The following is a 21,277-nucleotide window of genomic DNA, read 5'->3' as shown; positions in this document are numbered from 1 at the left end:
GAATGGCTGATCGGGCATGCTGGGAGTTGTAGTTTTGCAACAGCTGGAGGTTCACAGTTAAAGGAAAGGCTGATCAGACATGCTGGGAGCTGGAGGTCCATAGTTTAGGGAATGACTGTCCGGACATGCTGGGAGTTGCAGTTTAGCAACAGCTGGAGGTCCACAGTTTAGGCAATGACTGTCCGGACATGCTGGGAGTTGTAGTTTTGCAACAGTTGGCTATCCACAGCTTAAAGAATGGCTATCTGGGCATGCTGGGAGTTGTAGTTTTGCTTTATGTATACATAACAGCAGAGGTCTTTTAACTGTGATCCTCCAGACTACAACTCCCAGCATGCATGGACAGCCTGTGATCTTAGGGACCCCCTCATTTTATAAATCTCTTTTTATGTTAGAGGGTCTGTGATCCAGGGTGCCCATTGATCATCACAATAAAGGGGGTCGGAGTTTTGGAGCCCATTTATCTTCCAGGGTTCCCTTCTATATGTATGGAGCTGAGGATAGTCATTACAATGTATCCGGTGAATTGTCTGGACAGGATATAAATGTAACAAATCCTCAGCTGTGAGATGTATACGGTCACTATGGCTTCTTGTCTTACTAATGTAAACAACGAATCTGTCCGCTCACTGGCAGCAAGAAGAGATCTTATATGATGATTAGAGGGGTCTGATGTCTAGTAATTGGGGGTCCAACTGCTGGGAGAGCCAAGACATGGGGGGGGGATGAAGTATTAAGAGGCGCGGGGCAGTGCAGTGACCTCCGACCTTGTCTCAGGAGCCTTTTGAAGATTTGTCGGACATGATGAGTCAGGGAACTGGCGATTATAAGATTAATATAATAGCAGTGACATCAGTCAGCGACAATGTGACAAGTGCCCCTGTGTGTGACTGTGGGAAATGTCACCGGAGCGAATCCACCCCGCCGGATGGAGCGGCCGTCAGTCAAGAAGAGAGATGTCTCCTGAAACGCTCTGCGCTGCTCTGTATAACACTGGGTCCGGTACATCCATACAGATCAGCGCACTCCTCTCCTGAAATACTCTGTGCTGCTCTGTATAACACTGGGTCCAGTACATCCATACAGATCAGCGCACTCCTCTCCTGAAACGCTCTGTGCTGCTCTGTATAACAATGGGTCCAGTACATCCATACAGATCAGCGCACTCCTCTCCTGAAACGCTCTGTGCTGCTCTGTATAACACTGGGTCCAGTACATCCATACAGATCAGCGCACTCCTCTCCTGAAATACTCTGCGCTGCTCTGTATAACACTGGGTCCAGTACATCCATACAGATCAGCGCACTCCTCTCCTGAAATACTCTGTGCTGCTCTGTATAACACTGGGTCAGGTACATCCATACAGATCAGCGCACTCCTCTCCTGAAATACTCTGTGCTGCTCTGTATAACACTGGGTCCAGTACATCCATACAGATCAGCGCACTCCTCCCCTGAAATACTCTGCGCTGCTCTGTATAACACTGGGTCCAGTACATCCATACAGATCAGCGCACTCCTCTCCTGAAATACTCTGTGCTGCTCTGTATAACACTGGGTCCAGTACATCCATACAGATCAGCGCACTCCTCTCCTGAAACGCTCTGTGCTGCTCTGTATAACAATGGGTCCAGTACATCCATACAGATCAGCGCACTCCTCCCCTGAAATACTCTGCGCTGCTCTGTATAACACTGGGTCCGGTACATCCATACAGATCAGCGCACTCCTCTCCTGAAATACTCTGCGCTGCTCTGTATAACACTGGGTCCAGTACATCCATACAGATCAGCGCACTCCTCTCCTGAAATACTCTGCGCTGCTCTGTATAACACTGGGTCCAGTACATCCATACAGATCAGCGCACTCCTCTCCTGAAATACTCTGCGCTGCTCTGTATAACACTGGGTCCAGTACATCCATACAGATCAGCGCACTCCTCTCCTGAAATACTCTGTGCTGCTCTGTATAACACTGGGTCCGGTACATCCATACAGATCAGCGCACTCCTCTCCTGAAATACTCTGTGCTGCTCTGTATAACACTGGGTCCAGTACATCCATACAGATCAGCGCACTCCTCTCCTGAAATACTCTGCGCTGCTCTGTATAACACTGGGTCCAGTACATCCATACAGATCAGCGCACTCCTCTCCTGAAATACTCTGCGCTGCTCTGTATAACACTGGGTCAGGTACATCCATACAGATCAGCGCACTCCTCTCCTGAAATACTCTGCGCTGCTCTGTATAACACTGGGTCCAGTACATCCATACAGATCAGCGCACTCCTCTCCTGAAATACTCTGCGCTGCTCTGTATAACACTGGGTCCAGTACATCCATACAGATCAGCGCACTCCTCTCCTGAAATACTCTGCGCTGCTCTGTATAACACTGGGTCCAGTACATCCATACAGATCAGCGCACTCCTCTCCTGAAATACTCTGCGCTGCTCTGTATAACACTGGGTCCAGTACATCCATACAGATCAGCGCACTCCTCTCCTGAAATACTCTGCGCTGCTCTGTATAACACTGGGTCCAGTACATCCATACAGATCAGCGCACTCCTCTCCTGAAATACTCTGCGCTGCTCTGTATAACACTGGGTCCGGTACATCCATACAGATCAGCGCACTCCTCTCCTGAAATACTCTGCGCTGCTCTGTATAACACTGGGTCCAGTACATCCATACAGATCAGCGCACTCCTCACCTGAAACGCTCTGCGCTGCTCTGTATAACACTGGGTCCAGTACATCCATACAGATCAGCGCACTCCTCTCCTGAAATACTCTGCGCTGCTCTGTATAACACTGGGTCAGGTACATCCATACAGATCAGCGCACTCCTCTCCTGAAATACTCTGTGCTGCTCTGTATAACACTGGGTCCGGTACATCCATACAGATCAGCGCACTCCTCTCCTGAAATACTCTGCGCTGCTCTGTATAACACTGGGTCCAGTACATCCATACAGATCAGCGCACTCCTCTCCTGAAACGCTCTGCGCTGCTCTGTATAACACTGGGTCCAGTACATCCATACAGATCAGCGCACTCCTCCCCTGAAATACTCTGTGCTGCTCTGTATAACACTGGGTCCAGTACATCCATACAGATCAGCGCACTCCTCCCCTGAAATACTCTGCGCTGCTCTGTATAACACTGGGTCCAGTACATCCATACAGATCAGCGCACTCCTCTCCTGAAATGCTCTGTGCTGCTCTGTATAACACTGGGTCCGGTACATCCATACAGATCAGCGCACTCCTCTCCTGAAATACTCTGCGCTGCTCTGTATAACACTGGGTCAGGTACATCCATACAGATCAGCGCACTCCTCACCTGAAATACTCTGCGCTGCTCTGTATAACACTGGGTCCAGTACATCCATACAGATCAGCGCACTCCTCTCCTGAAATACTCTGCGCTGCTCTGTATAACACTGGGTCCAGTACATCCATACAGATCAGCGCACTCCTCTCCTGAAATACTCTGTGCTGCTCTGTATAACACTGGGTCCAGTACATCCATACAGATCAGCGCACTCCTCTCCTGAAATACTCTGTGCTGCTCTGTATAACACTGGGTCCAGTACATCCATACAGATCAGCGCACTCCTCTCCTGAAATACTCTGTGCTGCTCTGTATAACACTGGGTCCGGTACATCCATACAGATCAGCGCACTCCTCTCCTGAAATACTCTGTGCTGCTCTGTATAACACTGGGTCCAGTACATCCATACAGATCAGCGCACTCCTCTCCTGAAATACTCTGCGCTGCTCTGTATAACACTGGGTCCAGTACATCCATACAGATCAGCGCACTCCTCTCCTGAAATACTCTGCGCTGCTCTGTATAACACTGGGTCCAGTACATCCATACAGATCAGCGCACTCCTCACCTGAAATACTCTGCGCTGCTCTGTATAACACTGGGTCCAGTACATCCATACAGATCAGCGCACTCCTCTCCTGAAATACTCTGCGCTGCTCTGTATAACACTGGGTCCAGTACATCCATACAGATCAGCGCACTCCTCTCCTGAAATACTCTGTGCTGCTCTGTATAACACTGGGTCCAGTACATCCATACAGATCAGCGCACTCCTCTCCTGAAATACTCTGCGCTGCTCTGTATAACACTGGGTCCAGTACATCCATACAGATCAGCGCACTCCTCTCCTGAAATACTCTGCGCTGCTCTGTATAACACTGGGTCCAGTACATCCATACAGATCAGCGCACTCCTCCCCTGAAATACTCTGCGCTGCTCTGTATAACACTGGGTCCAGTACATCCATACAGATCAGCGCACTCCTCTCCTGAAATACTCTGTGCTGCTCTGTATAACACTGGGTCCAGTACATCCATACAGATCAGCGCACTCCTCTCCTGAAACGCTCTGTGCTGCTCTGTATAACACTGGGTCCAGTACATCCATACAGATCAGCGCACTCCTCTCCTGAAATACTCTGCGCTGCTCTGTATAACACTGGGTCCAGTACATCCATACAGATCAGCGCACTCCTCTCCTGAAATACTCTGCGCTGCTCTGTATAACACTGGGTCCGGTACATCCATACAGATCAGCGCACTCCTCCCCTGAAATACTCTGTGCTGCTCTGTATAACACTGGGTCCAGTACATCCATACAGATCAGCGCACTCCTCCCCTGAAATACTCTGCGCTGCTCTGTATAACACTGGGTCCGGTACATCCATACAGATCAGCGCACTCCTCTCCTGAAATACTCTGTGCTGCTCTGTATAACGCTGGGTCCAGTACATCCATACAGATCAGCGCACTCCTCACCTGAAATACTCTGCGCTGCTCTGTATAACACTGGGTCCGGTACATCCATACAGATCAGCGCACTCCTCTCCTGAAATACTCTGCGCTGCTCTGTATAACACTGGGTCAGGTACATCTATACAGATCAGCGCACTCCTCTCCTGAAATGCTCTGTGCTGCTCTGTATAACACTGGGTCCAGTACATCCATACAGATCAGCGCACTCCTCTCCTGAAATACTCTGTGCTGCTCTGTATAACACTGGGTCCAGTACATCCATACAGATCAGCGCACTCCTCTCCTGAAATACTCTGTGCTGCTCTGTATAACACTGGGTCCGGTACATCCATACAGATCAGCGCACTCCTCTCCTGAAATACTCTGTGCTGCTCTGTATAACACTGGGTCCAGTACATCCATACAGATCAGCGCACTCCTCTCCTGAAATACTCTGCGCTGCTCTGTATAACACTGGGTCCAGTACATCCATACAGATCAGCGCACTCCTCTCCTGAAATACTCTGCGCTGCTCTGTATAACACTGGGTCCAGTACATCCATACAGATCAGCGCACTCCTCTCCTGAAATACTCTGCGCTGCTCTGTATAACACTGGGTCCGGTACATCCATACAGATCAGCGCACTCCTCTCCTGAAATACTCTGCGCTGCTCTGTATAACACTGGGTCCAGTACATCCATACAGATCAGCGCACTCCTCTCCTGAAATACTCTGTGCTGCTCTGTATAACACTGGGTCAGGTACATCCATACAGATCAGTGCACTCCTCTCCTGAAATACTCTGCGCTGCTCTGTATAACACTGGGTCCAGTACATCCATACAGATCAGCGCACTCCTCTCCTGAAATACTCTGCGCTGCTCTGTATAACACTGGGTCCAGTACATCCATACAGATCAGCGCACTCCTCTCCTGAAATACTCTGCGCTGCTCTGTATAACACTGGGTCCGGTACATCCATACAGATCAGCGCACTCCTCTCCTGAAATACTCTGCGCTGCTCTGTATAACACTGGGTCCGATACATCCATACAGATCAGCGCACTCCTCTCCTGAAATACTCTGCGCTGCTCTGTATAACACTGGGTCCAGTACATCCATACAGATCAGCGCACTCCTCTCCTGAAATACTCTGCGCTGCTCTGTATAACACTGGGTCCAGTACATCCATACAGATCAGCGCACTCCTCTCCTGAAATACTCTGCGCTGCTCTGTATAACACTGGGTCCAGTACATCCATACAGATCAGTGCACTCCTCTCCTGAAATACTCTGCGCTGCTCTGTATAACACTGGGTCAGGTACATCTATACAGATCAGCGCACTCCTCTCCTGAAATACTCTGTGCTGCTCTGTATAACACTGGGTCCAGTACATCCATACAGATCAGCACACTCCTCCCCTGAAATACTCTGCGCTGCTCTGTATAACACTGGGTCCAGTACATCCATACAGATCAGCGCACTCCTCTCCTGAAACGCTCTGTGCTGCTCTGTATAACACTGGGTCCAGTACATCCATACAGATCAGCGCACTCCTCTCCTGAAATACTCTGCGCTGCTCTGTATAACACTGGGTCCGGTACATCCATACAGATCAGCGCACTCCTCTCCTGAAATACTCTGCGCTGCTCTGTATAACACTGGGTCCAGTACATCCATACAGATCAGCGCACTCCTCACCTGAAATACTCTGCGCTGCTCTGTATAACACTGGGTCCAGTACATCCATACAGATCAGCGCACTCCTCTCCTGAAATACTCTGTGCTGCTCTGTATAACACTGGGTCCGGTACATCCATACAGATCAGCGCACTCCTCTCCTGAAATACTCTGTGCTGCTCTGTATAACACTGGGTCCAGTACATCCATACAGATCAGCGCACTCCTCTCCTGAAATACTCTGCGCTGCTCTGTATAACACTGGGTCCAGTACATCCATACAGATCAGCGCACTCCTCTCCTGAAATACTCTGCGCTGCTCTGTATAACACTGGGTCCAGTACATCCATACAGATCAGCGCACTCCTCTCCTGAAATACTCTGTGCTGCTCTGTATAACACTGGGTCCGGTACATCCATACAGATCAGCGCACTCCTCTCCTGAATACTCTGCGCTGCTCTGTATAACACTGGGTCCGGTACATCCATACAGATCAGCGCACTCCTCTCCTGAAATACTCTGCGCTGCTCTGTATAACACTGGGTCCGGTACATCCATACAGTTCAGCGCACTCCTCTCCTGAAATACTCTGTGCTGCTCTGTATAACACTGGGTCAGGTACATCCATACAGATCAGCGCACTCCTCTCCTGAAATACTCTGCGCTGCTCTGTATAACACTGGGTCCAGTACATCCATACAGATCAGCGCACTCCTCTCCTGAAATACTCTGCGCTGCTCTGTATAACACTGGGTCAGGTACATCTATACAGATCAGCGCACTCCTCTCCTGAAATGCTCTGTGCTGCTCTGTATAACACTGGGTCCAGTACATCCATACAGATCAGCGCACTCCTCTCCTGAAATACTCTGCGCTGCTCTGTATAACACTGGGTCAGGTACATCTATACAGATCAGCGCACTCCTCTCCTGAAATGCTCTGTGCTGCTCTGTATAACACTGGGTCCAGTACATCCATACAGATCAGCGCACTCCTCTCCTGAAATACTCTGCGCTGCTCTGTATAACACTGGGTCAGGTACATCTATACAGATCAGTGCACTCCTCTCCTGAAATACTCTGCGCTGCTCTGTATAACACTGGGTCAGGTACATCCATACAGATCAGCGCACTCCTCTCCTGAAATACTCTGTGCTGCTCTGTATAACACTGGGTCCAGTACATCCATACAGATCAGCGCACTCCTCACCTGAAACGCTCTGTGCTGCTCTGTATAACACTGGGTCCAGTACATCCATACAGATCAGCGCACTCCTCTCCTGAAATACTCTGCGCTGCTCTGTATAACACTGGGTCCAGTACATCCATACAGATCAGCGCACTCCTCTCCTGAAATACTCTGCGCTGCTCTGTATAACACTGGGTCCAGTACATCCATACAGATCAGCGCACTCCTCTCCTGAAATACTCTGCGCTGCTCTGTATAACAATGGGTCCAGTACATCCATTCAGATCAGCGCACTCCTCTCCTGAAATACTCTGTGCTGCTCTGTATAACACTGGGTCCAGTACATCCATACAGATCAGCGCACTCCTCTCCTGAAACGCTCTGTGCTGCTCTGTATAACACTGGGTCCAGTACATCCATACAGATCAGCGCACTCCTCTCCTGAAATACTCTGCGCTGCTCTGTATAACACTGGGTCCAGTACATCCATACAGATCAGCGCACTCCTCTCCTGAAATACTCTGCGCTGCTCTGTATAACACTGGGTCCAGTACATCCATACAGATCAGCGCACTACTCTCCTGAAATACTCTGCGCTGCTCTGTATAACACTGGGTCAGGTACATCCATACAGATCAGTGCACTCCTCTCCTGAAATACTCTGCGCTGCTCTGTATAACACTGGGTCCAGTACATCCATACAGATCAGCGCACTCCTCTCCTGAAATACTCTGCGCTGCTCTGTATAACACTGGGTCCAGTACATCCATACAGATCAGCGCACTCCTCTCCTGAAATACTCTGTGCTGCTCTGTATAACACTGGGTCCAGTACATCCATACAGATCAGCGCACTCCTCTCCTGAAATACTCTGCGCTGCTCTGTATAACACTGGGTCCAGTACATCCATACAGATCAGCGCTCTCCTCTCCTGAAATACTCTGCGCTGCTCTGTATAACACTGGGTCCGGTACATCCATACAGATCAGCGCACTCCTCTCCTGAAATACTCTGCGCTGCTCTGTATAACACTGGGTCCAGTACATCCATACAGATCAGCGCACTCCTCTCCTGAAATACTCTGCGCTGCTCTGTATAACACTGGGTCCAGTACATCCATACAGATCAGCGCACTCCTCTCCTGAAATACTCTGTGCTGCTCTGTATAACACTGGGTCCAGTACATCCATACAGATCAGCGCACTCCTCTCCTGAAATACTCTGCGCTGCTCTGTATAACACTGGGTCCGGTACATCCATACAGATCAGCGCACTCCTCTCCTGAAATACTCTGCGCTGCTCTGTATAACACTGGGTCCAGTACATCCATACAGATCAGCGCACTCCTCTCCTGAAATACTCTGCGCTGCTCTGTATAACACTGGGTCCAGTACATCCATACAGATCAGCGCACTCCTCTCCTGAAATACTCTGCGCTGCTCTGTATAACACTGGGTCCAGTACATCCATACAGATCAGCGCACTCCTCTCCTGAAATACTCTGCGCTGCTCTGTATAACACTGGGTCCAGTACATCCATACAGATCAGCGCACTCCTCTCCTGAAATACTCTGTGCTGCTCTGTATAACACTGGGTCCAGTACATCCATACAGATCAGCGCACTCCTCTCCTGAAATACTCTGCGCTGCTCTGTATAACACTGGGTCCAGTACATCCATACAGATCAGCGCACTCCTCTCCTGAAATACTCTGCGCTGCTCTGTATAACACTGGGTCAGGTACATCCATACAGATCAGCGCACTCCTCTCCTGAAATACTCTGCGCTGCTCTGTATAACACTGGGTCAGGTACATCCATACAGATCAGCGCACTCCTCTCCTGAAATACTCTGCGCTGCTGACTATGAATTGGTAATTATTACCGTGTAATTGGCGCACACGAGTCAATAGAAAATACCGCGAGTGACAGAGCGAGGTCACCGGTAGAAGGAAAATGTATTATATAATTATAATGATTAGGAGGAATGTATCCCAATATATCATCAGCTGTCAGTGACGCCTCACCCAACCCGTCACAGATGATAGATGGGACATTTACTGCTGTTTATTGCCTATAAAACTGTGCACAGTACCACTTCCTGTTTATACAAACACTTCACAGTACCACTTCCTGTTTATACAGACACTTCACAGTACCGTATTCTGGGTGTAATCCTCAGTATATAAACACTGCACAGTACCACTTCCCCTGTCCTGTATACTGGGTGTAATCCTCAGGTGGATCGGGTGTGGTTGGTCTGTAGAGTCAGTGCTGCTGCTGGGAGGCGATCTGAGTGGCTCCTGGTTCCTGCTCCCTTCTGCCTGGGGGAGTAGGTTTCTTTGGATGCAGGAGGAGAGAAAGTCCCAGGCCTCTGGTTCCCGGAGTAGGCCGACGGGGACGGAGGACGCACAGCGACCGGCCTGTTCAGAGGGGGTGAGGAGACCTGGCGGGGGAAGCAGCAATGTTTTTCCCGCCATACCCCCCCCCCCCCCCCCCCCCCCCTCTGGATCCAAGCCTAAGCCGAGAGGTTTTGGTGGAAAACTTGAGTGTGAAGGATTGGGGTGTGCGGAGGCCCCAGGAGTCTGTCAGGGACTATAGCTCAAGAAGTGCCATTGAGGGCAGAGCTGAAATGCGCTCGAGTGCGGGCAAACACAGTGTCCGAGAGCAAGCGTGCAGAGGCCAATAAGGACATTACAAAGATAAAAACTGAAATTAACATGATTGAAAAGAAACGGATGGACATCCAGACCAACAGCGGTCCTTTTCTGGAAAAGCTAAGTTAACCAGGAGAGGTTTGAGGAAATGAAGGGGTTAGGTGACCCTACGGTTGGAGCGGAGGAGGATGATGACCCCATTATGACCCAGGATCCATCGCAGGGGTCTCAGAGCGGGATCTGCCCCGGACAAGCACCTCCATCCTCAGCGCCAAGATCCGGGAGGAGCTCGGAGGAGGACAGCAGTGACCCCAGGGGGAGACTCATGGCGGTCATCAGGGAGATGGAGTCTCCGGTACATCTGGAGAAATTTACCTTTGGAGAAGACCCTGTACCGGATGAGGAGGAGAGGAGGAGAAAGAGGAAAAGCGACAAGAAGGGGTGAGTCGGTTACATTCTCCTATGCCCCCCTTTCCCCAGCTCCACCTAGTCAGGGCCCTGCAGTGGGTTCTGTGCAGGGGAAGAGGAGTGGGCAGAGTATGGAGGTTCCTACAGGAGAGTCATGTGACACTGTTTCAGCTTGTAGTAGCGGTAAAAGTGTCGGGGCGGTTTCGGCTGTGAAGCCAGACATGTTTGGTGAGGTCAGCACCCCAGCGGGGGGCTGCTTTTCTTCTGCACAGGCCAGGGCAAGGCGGACAGTGGTAAAGCTTTGGTTCTGGTGCCGGAGATTAGGAGCGAGGGCGGAGATAAGCGGCACTATGGGGCGCCTAGTGGCCCGTGGTGGGGGTCTGCAGATGGTGTGATGTCTGCTGTCGCGGTGTCACCTGCAGAGGCTTCTCAAGGGGGAACCTCATCTGTGGTTGGGGCAGGTGGCACCTCGACAGGGATAATAAAACCGGCCAAGGCTGGACTGGCTACGGCGGCTGCTAAAGCCATTGAAAACATGAAAGGGATTGTCCTCAAACCCGTGGGGACAGGAGGTTCTATGGACAATATTATAAAAACTGTTTCTGGATGGCCTCCGGCCCCAAAGGACTTTCCTGTGGTCGGTTAAGCAGAAGGGGTTCCTGACCAGTCAGAGTCTGTTATTGCGGCGGAGCAAGACAGGATCACCCGAGGACGCCGAGGTCAAATCTGTATATACTGTAGGTACTGTAAATGCTGTACATAGTGTAAATGCTGTGGATACTGTAAATACTGTAGGTACGGGAGATCTGTCTGTGGGGTCTGGTGCAGGACTGAATGGAGGTGTGAATGGGGGAGAGGGAGTGAGGGAGGATAGGAAGGATGATGAGAGGATGGATGGAGAGGATGTGTGAGTGAGAGGGGGGGGGAGAGTATGGATTCTGTGCTGAGTGTAAGAGGGGGGGGGGAGAGTATGGATTCTGTGCTGAGTGTAAGAGGGGGGGGGGGGGAGAGTATGGATTTTGTGGGGAGTGAAAAGGATGCTGGAGTGGTTGGTCCATCAGAGGTACCCAACAGGCGTTATGCCAGTGTTGCTGCCAGGGCCAGTGGGTCTCATGGGAATCCTGCACCCTCTGGTCCTGGAAATAGTGACCTTCAGAGACGCTTTCTGGAGGCCTTGCGGAGGGGGGATATATCTATAACTGTAGAGGGTAGACAGGTAGAACTGTCCTTTTGGATAGAGAGGCACGGCCTTGGGGCCTTCCGAGAGCAAAGGAGAGGAGTCATGGTCACTCCCCACAGCCGAGTCTGGGGTCCCCAGGAGGAATGTGGTCCGTCTTATGTGGAGGGGCAGTGATACCTGTCCAAACAGGACAAAAGTAGTTGGGCTCCTCCTCAAGATGGATTTCAGGGCAGGTGAAATCTTTGCCCTGATGCATCCTCATTGTACCCCATTTTTTGATGTCAGCTTTGTCCGGGCAGAAGGTTTCAAGCTCTTTTGGTCTCAGTACGAGCTGGCAAAGATAGAACCCGAGTGGCGAGATTTTGCTGTCCAGGCAATTTCTCACCAGAATAACATCAAGAAAGTGGCGGTATTAACGTGTAACGAATCTCTTTCTTGCATAGATATCATGACCTGGATTGGGCGTTATGGAGAGGTGGTCAGCATTCCCCAGAAGAACAGGGATGAATTCGGTAACAGGGTATCTGGTCGGGGGCCTGGACCTTCATGGTCAAGTTGAAGATTTCAGGTAATTCTGTCACCCACATTCCCTCCTCGACTTTTCTGGGGAGGGACAGGATCCTGGTTTTCTACCAGGGACAGCCGAAGGTCTGCCATAGATAGGATATCTCGCCACAACCTGTGGGGACATTCGTTGTCACCTGTGTGGTGACCTTGGTCACCCCTTCAGCCGCTGTCCGGTCTCTTTTGACAATGCGGTCGAATCTCCAGCTGGGGTTAGCCGAGATGCTGACTCCACTGGAGAGGGTACCGGCGGAGATGGGGGAGACTACTGGTCCAAGGAAGAAAAGAATGACACTGTGGTGTCCCGGTACCGCATCCTATACGGTACCTGTTTATAGGACGTTGGGGGTCCTTGTGTATAGTCTACCCCTTGTCACCTCTCACCCATATAGTCGTTAACCTCCCCATATGTTCCTTATTTATAAAAGTCCAACTGTGTAAATGTATGGAAATAGTTAATTACCTGTCCGGAGCGTAGCAGGACCTGCGGGTCACGTGATCAGGTAAACTCTATGGTATTCTGCTTGAGGACCTTTGGAGGTCCTTGTGACGTATTGCACCTTTGCTCCTTTGTGACGGTGAGTGACAGATGATTGGACCAATCAAAACGGCCCCGCCCCTGCCCATATAAGGGCGCGGCGGCCATTAATCTCTCTCTTGGTTCCTGGCTGTTGACGAGAAAGGATCTGCGCTGCTGTCATCAGTGAGTCTAGGCCTTAGCCTTGCGGCGACGGCTGTTCTCTTCTAAATTGTGAGTGTATCAATCCCTAAACACTCTGCAAGACCACCGGACCTTATCTATCCCCTAAATCCGGATGGATCTTCGCAATATACCCTAAATTCAGAGACTATTATCTAAAGTCAAGGTCCGCAACATCTGTCAGTCACTGAAGTATATAGAGACTGTTTGATTGAGACTTACTACTCTGTGGATGTACCGCAAGCCGTTAAGTAAAGTTTATGCAAGTTCAAATTCAACTACCTTGTGGACTTTCAGTCTTTATTCTTATGCACCTGTCGTTACTGGGAAGGGCGCCGATAGGCCAGAGAATCATCTCAGCATACTAGCCCTCAGCCTGGCGTCACGAACTATAGGATTAACATTAATCCCTGATAAACTGAAACAATACCCTGACTGTACTACCCCTACCCCTGAGGCCTACCACAACACCTTCTAGGCTGAGGCGTTTAGAGGCACGCCAAAGGGAAAAGGAGGGGGCTCCTCAGGTGGCAGCTGAGGGGGCTTTACCTGACCCTGAGATGGTGGATTCTGCTGAGGACCTGAGGGATGGTGAGCTGGAGGAGGAGGCCAGGAGACTGGATAGAGAGGAGGAGAAAAGGGCCATCACTGCTACCTCCTCTCCAGGAGAGGGTATGGATGAGGAGAGCAAAGAGTGGCTAAAGAATAAGAGAAAATCGGGTGCCAGAAAAAAAAGAGGGTGAAGAAGAGGAAGGAGAAGGACCACCCTTCTTTGGAGTGGGATCATTCAGTCCCCCTTACCCTTGTCCAGGTACCAGCGGAAGGATCTACCGGCTTCCCTCTGGTAGATAGCCCTAACCGGCACCAAGTCCTCAGGGATGACATCTCCTCCTCAGATGAGGAGGCCGGGGACGAGGTACCGGTGTCCGAAGTGAGGCCTTCGGGAAGCGTCAAGCCTTCTTCTCTGGTAACGGGGGGGGGGAGGGCTGTCCCAGGACCATGTGAGGTGCAGGAGGTGACCTCTGGAAAAGAGGGAAACACTGAAAAAATGATGGATATGTCTGTGTGCTTAAAAAGGGGGGGAATGTGGGGAAATCGGATGATGACACTCGGGGTAAGGGAGGGGGAGGGAAGGAGAGGGCTGTCTAGCTTGATCACACATGATGGCGGCACCCTCCCCGTTGACGCTGGCGAGTATTAATGTCACCAGCATAAAGTCAGATGCGGCAAGATTTGCGGCCTTTGAGTTTCTCGGCTGAATTGAGGTAGACATTTTATTTTTGCAGGAGACCAGGTTATCAGATCTAACCGCTATCCATAAGTTGAAGCGTGAGTGGCGCCATGGGCCCTCTCACTGGTCTCTTGCGGCCCAGCCGTATAGCGGGGTGGCAGTTCTTTTTAAAACCGCTCAGGTAGAATGCAGACGTGTAATCGAGCTAGAAATGGGGAGATGTCTGGTATTAGACGTCCTCATGAAGGGACAAGAGCTCCGCCTTATAAACCTCTATGGTCCACAGACTAGGTGGGACCTGAAAAGTCTCTTTATGAGGATAAGCCCCTACTTTTTACTAGCCGGCAGGTCATCTTTGGAGGAAACTTTGATAGTGTCACAAGGTCTCGTGATAGGGGAGGCTCCAGAGATCGGCTAGATTACGATAGCGTCGCCTTGAATAGAATAGCTAGTGAATCTCGCCTGGTGGACGTCCACATCCGGCACAACCCAGGTCACAGTGGGTTCACTTACTTTAGAGGTAGAGAGATTAGGTCTAGGATAGATAGGTTTTTTTGAAGGAGGAGTCTGTCTCTTCACCTTTGCAGGTTGTTGAGGTGGAGTTCTCCGACCACTGTTTGATTATGTTTTCTTTGACTGTTTCAGAGACTCCGGGATGGGAAGGGGATTGTGGAAGCTGAATTTGTCTCTCCTGGAAGTCAAGGAGATAAGACGGTCCTTTGAGGAGTTTCTGCAGAGCCAGGTACCATTACTGGACTTATACAGCACTAAGTCAGAGTGGTGGGAGATGTTCAAAAAACGGGCGGCGAGATTCTTCCGCCAGACCGCGAACCTTAGGAGTCTGAATAGAGATCGCCTCTATCAGGAACTAAGGAGGAAACTCGAGGTTCTTGTCTTGACTGGAGGTGACCGAGAGGAAATCTCCAGAGTGAAATCTTTGCTAAAGAAGTGCCAGTATGATAGACACGCATCTTTGGTTTTCAAGAGGTATTACGGGAAGTACCGCTCGCCTGACCCTTGCCGGAGCTGTAAGATGTCAGTGGATTGTAAGATCGTGACCAGCCTGATCGATAGTACAGGATCTCTGAACAAGTCCAGATCGGGGATCCTGGAGGTCGTCAGAGCCTTTTACTCGCACCTTTTGGGGAAGAGGGATCTAGATCGGGGCAGGATGTCGGCTTTCCTGGCTGATGCCTTTTCCCAGTCAGGAGTAGACCCCTCTCTTAGTGTTTTGACAGAGAAGAGGAAGTGAAGCTGGCGATTGAGAGGCTTGCCCTCAAAAAGTCTCCAGGGCCGGATGGCTTAACATCCGAGTTTTATAAGACCTTTAAGGACACTTTGGTTCCCCTCTTGACTGAAGTAATAAATGAGTGTCTATCCTCGGGCACTCTGCCGAAGTCAATGAGGAGGTCAGCGCTGATCACCCTGTCAAAGGGTAAAGATTCATCCCACATTGAGAATTGGCGTCCCATAGCGCTTCTCAATGTGGACAGAAAGATCCTGGCAAAAATGCTCTTCAACAGGTTGGTGAAATTTGCACCCCAGCTCCTTTTGGGGTCCCAGCACTGCCCTGTTCCCGGTCGTAGCACTTTTAGTGTGGTACTGGGTGTCCGCGAGGCCGTGGAGCAGGTTCGGGCTGGTCACTGGAAGGGGTTTCTGCTGTCCTTGGACCAGGCAAAGGCTTTTGATCGAGTTGATCATGAGTATCTCTGGTCCACTCTGTTGAAATACGGTCTGCTGGGAGGGTTTATGGATTGGCTGAGAACATTGTATGCAGAGGCTGAGACTTTTCCATTGGTAAACGGTTGGGTGGGCCGCCCTTTTGGGGTGGAGTCTGGTGTGCATCAAGGCTGTCCGTTAAGCCCTTTGCTTTGTGTTTGCGATCGACCCCTTCCTTCAAAGGATCGATCGGGGACCATTGGCGGGGGTGAGGATGGACCCGGCGGTGCCAGATTCTGCCTTAAGGGTAGTGGCATACGCTGATGACGTCTCCATTTTTGTCTCTTCGCAAGGGGAGGCGGAATGGGTGATGTCAGAGGTGGATTGCTACTCGGAGGCATCCGGGTCTAAGATCAACCAGGACAAGTGCAAAAGTCTTTGGTTGGGAGAAGGAGACCCTGAGTTTTGTCTCCCGGACACCCTCCCTGTGCCCCAGGAATCTGCAAAAATTCTGGGCATCGAATTTGGTCCCGGGGATTACCCCACACGAAATTGGGAAAGCAGATTGGAAGATGTCTCCAAAAGAGTGGAACAGTGGAAAGGTTGGTCTTTGACCTTTAGGGAAAGGGTCTTCTTGATCAGGTCTTTCTTGCTCCCGTTGTTAATCTATTTGGGCAATGTCAGCCTTTTGCCAGAACCTCTCTGGTCCCGGATCTACAGTCTGTTCTTTCTAATGTTGTGGGGTAACAGACTAATTAAGAGGGAGGTGACTTACCGCACGAGGAGACTAGGCGGGTTGGGTATGGTCAAGCCAGTGGTATTCGTAGTGAATACCTTTTTAAAGACCAATATATCAAACCTCTGGACAGAGAGGGCTCCTCCGTGGGTAGTCTCTTGCAGGAGATGGTTTCAGCCTTTCTTCCAGGAATGGGAGAGAGGCGGTCAAGTGAAGGATCTTCGCACTTCACACGGGCATCTCCCGACTTATGCTGCACTGGTTCTGAAGGTCATCAGGAAGTGGGGGCTGGGGATGTGGGAGGTAAGAACTCTGCCAAGGAAAATCCTCGATAACAGGGTCTTGCTGACTCATTTCCAGAAACCACTGGCCCTCATGGATTGCCCAGGTCAGATCAAGGGATTGGGTTGGCTCTTTTAAATTCACCTATGATCCCCTTGAAGTTTTGGGACCTGGCCTGGCGAGGCTTCCATGGTAATCTATATGTAAGGGGCAATCTGAAGTACAGGAACTCCGATGAAAAGGGTTGTCCCCGGGAGGAGTGTGGGGGTGTGCTGGAGGACATGGACCACTTCCTGCTTCAGTGCCCTTTTAATATAGACGTATATCAAAGGGTGGGAGCTTCCATCGGCTGGCCGCGGCTGGCTGCCCTTTCCTATGCTGGGTGGCTTTATGGGGCTTTCAAAGATCTGGGTGTTCAGGACCGGTGCACTTCATTTATAGTCAGCGCAGTGGTCAGGTATCACACGTGGCAAGCGAGGTGTTTAGTGTCGACGAGACAGAAAATCCTCCCCGTGGACGAGGTTTGTAGGAACACTCTCGGTGACCTGGTGAAGGTTCGTTCTTTGGAGTATGAAAAGTTTGGGGCATTTGCAGCCTCTTCCCTGTGGAGGGGGTTCTCCTTTAAGGTGCCCTAACCGAGTAGTCTCCTCCATGGTGATCGGCTGAAGCTGTCACCAGACATTTTTGTTTTGATCAAGAGGAAAAGATGTAGACGGCTACAGACATCGAACCGGAGCCCTGAGGGGTTGGTGTTATCGTGTAGGGACTGTATATTGTATAGGGGTTGTATGTGTAGGAGTTGTATATATGTATAGAAGTTGTATATATGTATAGGGGTTGTATATGTATAAGGACTGTATATTGTATAGGGGTTATATATATGTATAGGGGTTATATATAAGCATAGGGGTTGTATATGTATAAGGACTGTATATTGTATAGGGGTTGTATATATGTATAGGGGTTGTATATAAGCATAGGGCTTGTATATGTATAAGGACTGTATATTGTATAGGGGTTTTATATGTGTATAGGGAAAGTATTGTATAGGGGTTGTATATATGTAGAGGGGTTGTATATATGTATAGGGACTGTATATATGTATAAGGGTTGTATATATGTATAGGGTATGTTTATATGTATGAAGGTTGTATATATGTATGGGGGTTGTATATATGTATAGGGGTTGTATATATGTAGAGGGGTTGTATATATGTATAGGGACTGTATATATGTATAGGGGTTGTATATATGTATAGGGTATGTTTATATGTATGAAGGTTGTATATATGTATGGGGGTTGTATATATGTATAGGAGTATTGAGAGTATTATGAATAAGGTTATAATATTTGATTTATAGTTTGTATATTTTGTGTAGGTTATAGGGAAGGTGGGCATATGATGAGTGAATTCTTATTTTGTTGATTATTGTTTTTGTGTGTGTATATTATATATAAAAAAAAATGGTATAGGTATATGTTCTGTGTGTGTATAGGTATGTGATGTGTGTATATAGGTTGGGGTGTATATATAGTTTATATAGGTTGTGGTGTGTGTATATAGGTATGTAGTGTGTGTATATAGGTTGTGGTGTGTGTATATAGGTATGTGGTGTGTATATAGGTATGTGGTGTGTATATAGGTATGTGGTGTGTATATAGGTTGTGGTGTGTATATAGGTATGTGGTGTGTGTGTATATAGGTTGTGGTGTGTGTGTATATAGGTTGTGGTGTGTGTATATAGGTATGTGGTGTGTGTATATAGGTTGTGGTGTGTATATAGGTTGTGGTGTGTATATAGGTATGTAGTGTGTATATAGGTTGTGGTGTATATATAGTTTATATAGGTTGTGGTGTGTGTGTATATAGGTATGTAGTGTGTATATAGGTATGTGGTGTGTGTATATAGGTATGTGGTGTGTATATAGGTATGTAGTGTGTATATAGGTATGTGGTGTGTATATAGGTATGTGGTGTGTATATAGGTTGTGGTGTGTGTGTGTATATAGGTATGTGGTGTGTGTATATAGGTTGTGGTGTGTGTATATAGGTATGTGGTGTGTATATAGGTATGTGGTGTGTATATAGGTATGTGGTGTGTATATAGGTATGTGGTGTGTATATAGGTTGTGGTGTGTATATAGGTATGTGGTGTGTATATAGGTATATAGGCATATGAGCCCATCGTATGTTGAAGGCAGCCTCGACATATGATGCTGCTGTGTGTCGGGGCCATCGTACAAACAGCTATCTGACAGCGCTGACAACTTCAGTAACTGACAGATAGTTGTATAATGTCTCCGTGTGCCCCGTTCTACCTCCTGTCACTCACACGCTGTCCTGCTAACTCATACAGGCTTCCACTGTGAGCTCCGTGTAATCCCCGCCCCCCCCAGTGCAGCCATAGCCAATAGCCTTCAGCATCTTGCTGCAGGCATCCAATGAGCTGCTGGCTGCCCTCCCCTTCCTTTCCTATAGAGCTGTAGTCGGCAGGATGGTAATGGAGGACAGTCTGTCCCCCCTGAAGGTATATAAAGAACTGTACAGTACTGTATACAACGTCACACATCACATACAATACATAGACACACTATACACCCCATACATCAATGTTTACCTATCAGTGTGCCTCCAGCTGTTGCAAAACTATAACTCCCAGCATGCCCAGACAGTCAATGGCTGTACATGCATGCTGGGAGTTGTAGTTGTGCAACAGCTGGAGGCACCTTGGTTTGTTAAACACTCCCCATACACTCCACATACAATGGTCATCCCAGAACCAATTAGCAGTTTCCCATAGAGATATGTATTCAACATACAATGGTTCCGAGGCCCCAGAACCAATTACCATTTTTACATAGACATATGTACTCGACATATGATGGTTTCAACATATGATGGTTCTCCTGGAACCAATTAATATCATATGTTGAGGGACCACTGTATATATATACATACATACATACACACTGCACAGTACCACTTCTCCTGTCCTGTATGCTGAGCTGCCGTATCTAAACGTGTGTGATACCGTTTGCTGAGCTGCTGTATCTAATCGTATGACGTGCGATACCGTTTGCTGAGCTTCTGTATCTAATACTATGATGTGTGATACCGTTTGCTGAGCTGCTGTATCTAAACCTATGATGTGTGATACCGTGTTCTGAGCTGCTGTATCTAATACTATGATTTGTAATACTGTCTGCTGAGCTGCTGTATCTAATCCTATGATGTGTGATACCGTTTGCTGAGCTTCTGTATCTAATCCTATGTGTGATACCGTTTGCTGAGCTGCTGTATCTAATCCTATGATGTGTGATACCGTATGCTGAGCTGCTGTATCTAATCCTATGTGTGATACCGTTTGCTGAGTTGCTGTATCTAATCCTATGATGTGTGATACCGTTTGCTGAGCTGCTGTATCTAATCCTATGTGTGATACCGTTTGCTGAGCTGCTGTATCTAATCCTATGATGTGTGATACCGTTTGCTGAGTTGCTGTATCTAATCCTATGATGTGTGATACCGTTTGCTGAGTTGCTGTATCTAATCCTATGATGTGTGATACCGTTTGCTGAGCTGCTGTATCTAATCCTATGATGTGTGATACCGTTTGCTGAGTTGCTGTATCTAATCCTATCATGTGTGATACTGTCTGTTGAGCTGCTGTATCTAATCCTATGATGTGTGATACCGTTTGCTGAGTTGCTGTATCTAATCCTATCATGTGTGATACTGTCTGTTGAGCTGCTGTATCTAATCCTATGATGTGTGATACCGTTTGCTGAGTTGCTGTATCTAATCCTATCATGTGTGATACTGTCTGCTGAGCTGCTGTATCTAAACCTATGATGTGTGATGCCGTTTTCTGAGCTGCCGTATCCAAGCCTGACCTGCTGTGACCTGTAACTCTCCATTAATAAGAGATAATTGTTTTGTGGCCTCTGAGTAGATCAGGGATGAGGTGATCACAATCTATCATCGCTGCCTCTGGAATATTAATCAGCCAGGGAGGCGCCGCTTATCTCAGCTCCGGGGACGGTACATGTCGGTGCACGTGTCTATCACATGACCCCTTCCTCTGGTATAGAGCTCCATTAAATCACTGCTCTTACAGTAAAGAATCTCTTCTGTGCCTGTCGAGAAGCCTTCCTTCCGCCAGAACAGTGTTTCCAAAGCAGGGTGCCACCAGCTGTTG

The 21,277-nt window shown here is 49.0% G+C and overlaps 1 protein-coding gene across 8 annotated transcripts in view; it reads left to right on the top strand.

Moving 5' to 3' along the window:
* Positions 1 to 21,277, top strand: part of LOC130293362 (protein-arginine deiminase type-3-like) — a 59,699-nt gene that overhangs the window by 19,145 nt on the left and 19,277 nt on the right. The window contains exon 1 of one of the 8 annotated variants that reach the window (XM_056541960.1): positions 16,750 to 17,098. The exons of 6 other annotated variants lie outside the window; for them this stretch is intronic. The gene's annotated coding sequence lies outside the window, so the exon portion shown is untranslated. Of the gene's footprint in view, positions 1 to 16,749; positions 17,099 to 17,297; positions 17,599 to 21,277 lie in introns of those variants that run through there. One more of the 8 variants, XM_056541957.1, reaches the window with a different exon arrangement.

Source organism: Hyla sarda, chromosome 10, assembly GCF_029499605.1.
Source record: "Hyla sarda isolate aHylSar1 chromosome 10, aHylSar1.hap1, whole genome shotgun sequence".
NCBI lineage: Eukaryota > Metazoa > Chordata > Amphibia > Anura > Hylidae > Hyla > Hyla sarda.
This window is presented reverse-complemented; position numbering and strand designations above follow the sequence as displayed.